We start from the raw sequence: 4,905 nt of genomic DNA on the forward strand, positions 1-4,905 counted from the left end.
TCTCCCCCACCATTCACTCAGAGCTCATCTCCTAAGCCATTGAAGCTTCGCATTGAAGCTTCAAATCGCTTGAGCTAGACCTCACCACTTATTTCACCATTCTCGAATTCAGAAGAAGAGGAAGAAGAAGAAGGAAGAGGAAGAAGGAGAGTGCAAAACAAGATCAAGAACTCACCTGCTGAAGTTTCCGATCGTCTTCTCCGATAAGTCCATTTCTCTTTTGTGAGGTTTTCTTGCATTGAATGTACCAGAGCGTAACATTGAGGCTAGGGAGTGAAAGCCCTATGGTGTTAGAGATTAACTCATTCCAAATCCAATTTAATTTGAACTTAGAGACTTAGGGTTCTTTCCAAACTTCCTTCGATTTGGCCAATCCAGGAACCAATTCCCAAAACATTTCCCATTTTCATCATCAGTGTGACCTTGCGTATTTGATAGTGGTAGAAATTTAGGTTAAGCTACCACCGTCGCCGGTGACATCCGCCAGCGCGGTGGTCCATGCTGGAGGGACGGTGAGGCTGAGAGAGAGGAAGTGTGCACGTCTATGTGCTTTCAAACTTGGTTGACCTAGACAAGTCAACAGGGATTGTGGATTGTTTATGTTGGGCTCAGTATGGCCAAGCCCAATAAACTTTATTTCACACACCATCGTTGTTGATACACCCCCCATCAATTTACAAAGAAATGAAAATGGGCTTCATCAGGCCCATTAGCATTGTTACTGATTCACCAAGCAATTTCAGCACACAGCCCCTGTTGGAATGTTGGTTGAAGTGTTGGGCTCAAACGGCCCACTCCCAATTACGCTGCACGTACCCCCCATGTTTTTGGATTTCTTTGGCTGTACAAAAACCAGTAATGGGCTCAACTGGCAGCCCACTAACCAGAATTCCATTTACACACCCATTTGGCATATTAGATTGTAATTTAATTAGGTTAATAAATCTTGAATTTAGGATATTAGGATTTAATTAGAAATGTCATTAGAATTAATTAGGACTTTTAAATAGAGATTTAATTAGGCTTTTATTTAGAATTTTCTAATTAGGAACAATTTAGGCTTGATTAAATTTAGGATTACATTTCTCAACATTAGGTTAATTTTCCACCTTAGGTTAGAATCAACTTTAGGCCATGAATAAAATTTGACATATTTTTCAATTGACCATTTTGCCCTTATGGGTTTATTTTTGGTATTTTGTGTTAGAATTACATGATCCCTTTAGGATTGAAATGTGACATAGAATTTAACCATTTCCTTACAATTTTAGGATCTAACACAGACCTTGTAATCAATATTTTGACCAATTTTCACATGCTCCCTTAGGACTTGTAACTTAGAATTTTCAATAAGCTTCTAATGCATGATCCCTTAGGATAGTTTCTAACCATTACTAACTTTGACTAGATCTAGACTTAGTTCCCCCCCCCCCCAAAAAAAAACCCATGATTAAATTGATTAAAAGCAATTTTGATTGATTAAATCCTTTGAACTTGTATAATCCCACAGTCTAAATTGAGTGGCCAAAAGACCCTCGGTCACTTAATAGGACTTTTCTTCCAAGTTGTGGAACTCAAGGCCTCAAGACAAGATCTTCAATCAAGGCATCCTCAGTCATACCAAGCAGCGGATTATTCAAGCACATCAAAGGTGGGATCTTCAACACTTGTTAAACCAAAGCTAGAAGAGTGTGACACGAGCCTTAAGCAATAGAGAAGGGGTGAGACTGGAGTATTCCTACCCCCATTCTGAGTATCTTTGGGTATGGGACGTATGACCCAGCGCTCATCGTATTCACCTTTATTCATAGACTTTAGCACAATTTTGATCATATGATTAATAGGTCTCTCTCACTACAAAGCAATACAACAAGCAAGGACTACATCAACAACTTATCAATCATGAATAAATTTGTACGATACGAGCCATAAGCAATAGAGAAGGAGTGGGACTGGAGTATTCCTACCCCCATTCTGAGTATCTTTGGGTATGGGACGTATGACCCAACGCTCATCGTATTCGCCTCTACTCATAGACTTAAGTGCAATTCGAATCGAACGATTGACAAGGTCTTATTCAATACAAGAAATCACTACAAAGACTCATCTCTTTCCCCTTGAAGTTTAAGACGAGAGTTACATGCCACGAGCCTTAAGTGGTAAGGAAGGAATGAGATAGAGCTTTCCTACACTCATTCTGGATATCTTTGGGTGCGAGACATTTGGCTTGTTACTTATCGTATCCATCCTTACCCATAGACTTTAGTGTGATTCTCATCCAGTAACTATCAAGTCTATCCATTCTGTAGGATCAAGCGCTTACCACTGAGCTAAAAGCAATTGCTGTTAGTGAGGGTGCAACTTTATTTCCTTATAGTATGAGCTTTTTCAGGGGCTGCACCTAAAGCGAAGTTTGTAAGCTCCCTCTAAGCGCCATGGGTTGGGATGTTAAGCCCATTCGAATCCCTAAGGGTGACGCTGGATTTATTTATCCAACAATCTCCCCCCCAGTGTCAGCCGGGGGGATTCGAACCCATGACCAAGCTCTGATACCAATTGAAGGTGAGAAAAACAAGAAAGGGGGGGTTTGAATTGTTTTGGAAAATAAGCACTTTTTAAAATAAAAACCACACAAGGAATTTATACTGGTTCGCTTATAACACAAAGCTACTCCAGTCCACCCGGCCAAGGTGATTTCGCCTTCAACAAGGACTTAATCCACTAATCTTGAAAGATTGATTACAAACAACGTCTAAGAGAAAGATCTCTTAGTCCTCTCAAGTATACAGACTGCGCAGAGTCACTTGAGGAAATACAACAAAGATAAAGACTTATGTAATCTATAGTGCTTCTAAGATAAGCAAATATTACAACAGTAAGAACAAAAAGTGTTTCACGTTTTAAGCAAAAGCTTCGTGAAGATTGAGAGAATAAAACGTTTTTTATGTGTGTTGATGTTTCAGCATGTTCTCTATGTTTTTAATGTTGATTGCAGTCCTTTATATAGGAGTGAAGTAGTTTGAAATTGATGGCCAATAATTTGAATTAATGCCATAACTTATATAGCTTCTTGCCAACACTACTTTTTCTCCTCGAATGACTTCTTTCCAAATATAGTTCCTTTTCATTTGAATTTGGAGTTAACGTCTCTTTCTGTATTAGGAAATCCATTTCCAAACCTTTATTTGAAGTTAACGTTACTCTTTCTTTATTAGGAAATCCATGATCAGAGTCTTCATGTTTCTGGGAATCTTGGAATCTTGCTATCTAATCTTCTGATGTTGATCTCTTTTGAGTTCTGATGGTTTCTTCAGATAGCGCTGAGAGCTTCTGGAGTTTGACATACTGTTGTTCAGAGTCAGAACTTCTAGAGCGTACTTCTTGTTCGGATGCTTCTGATATTTTGCTGTTTTGCTCAGAGTTAGACTTTCTTGAGCGTGTTTCTACTTCTGGTCTTCTGATAATTTGTATCTGATATGATTCTGTATCTGATGATGTCATCAGATCTCTTCCTTCTTTCCTTAGAACCCTGCACACTTAGAAACTTTTTGTTAGGGTGCCATTTTTGGTTTCATCCTTTGTTATCATCAAAATCATGGAATCTGTTGTAGAACAATTTTTGTTCTTACAATCTCCCCCTTTTTGATGATGACAAAACAAACTCAATTAGCAGATGAAACATAAACAATATCAGATCAGATAGACAAGAGCTCCCCTTGAGATAGGCTAGGGAGTTCAGAAGTCCTTACCAAAGCTTCCAAGCAATGAGGTTTCTTGATACCTTCTGCAATTTCTTAAGTCTAGTGTTAGATAAATTTATTGTTAAGAAAAAATATGTTGCAGAGTGCTTAAGGTATTTAGAAAGTATTTTCATCAGAGCTATTAATGACTTCTCCCCCTTTTTGTCAGAATCAAAAAGACATAGCAAAAAAAAAAGAAATTCAAGTGAAAAACATTATATTCAGATAAAAAGGCAACGGAGACAAGGGCAAAAAGAACAAGTAAACATCAGAAACAAGAAAAGCAAGACAACAGGCAAACAAAATCCTAAGTGCCTAGGGGTTGGGAGGCGGAGGCATTCTCTGAAGCAATTGAGCTAGCATGTTCTGAATGTTGTCGTTGACAGTGTCTTGTTTATCCATTCTGGCACGGAGTTCCTTCTGATCTTTCTTCAGTTCTTCCAGCGTCTGGAGAACCATAGGAACAACAGATGAGGACTCCCCCTGAGTCAGAGCCTGCTGTGCTTCAGCAGCGGCCTTTGCTTCAGCTTCAGCAGCAGCCTGTGCTTCAGCTTCGGTAGCAGCAGCCGCATCGGCCAGAGCTTTAGCTTCAGCTTCCTTTGCCCTTAGGATTTCAGCTTCCCTTGCTCTTTCTTCCTCCAGCCTTCTGGCTTCTTCTTCAGCTTCTCTTGCAAGTCTCTCCTGTAGTCTTGCCTCAGCATCTCTGATAAAGTCGTTTCTGACTTGTTCAGAGATGTGCTTCAGTTTAAAAGCCTCAGAGGTCATCCAGCCAATGACTCTGTTCCAGTGTGTCCTTACAGAATCGGGATCATCACTGATGCCAGAGTTACTGGTCAGAGACTTGACCTTCTGAACTAAAGCCCCTGCGAACAGCATAATGGCTTCCTCAAGGGTAGGTATAGAAAGGTCAGGTTTAGAGGTATGAGGTGGAGAGGTTGGAGGGCTGAGGTTTAGTGTTAGAGGTTCAGGTTCAGGTTCAGGTTCAGGTTCAGGTTCAGGTTCAGCGGAGGTGTTTGGTGGGGTGATATCAGAGGTGTGGAGGTCAAAGGGTTGATCTTCAGAGGGTGTGTTTGTTGTTTGTTGTGGTGGTGAAGTTACTTCAGGTTGTGTTGGTTGTTGTGAAGCGAGGTTTTGAGCCTGAATTTGGGCTAGGGTTGGAGAGTTA

This window comes from Lathyrus oleraceus, chromosome 5 (assembly GCF_024323335.1).
Source record: "Lathyrus oleraceus cultivar Zhongwan6 chromosome 5, CAAS_Psat_ZW6_1.0, whole genome shotgun sequence".
Lineage (NCBI taxonomy): Eukaryota > Viridiplantae > Streptophyta > Magnoliopsida > Fabales > Fabaceae > Lathyrus > Lathyrus oleraceus.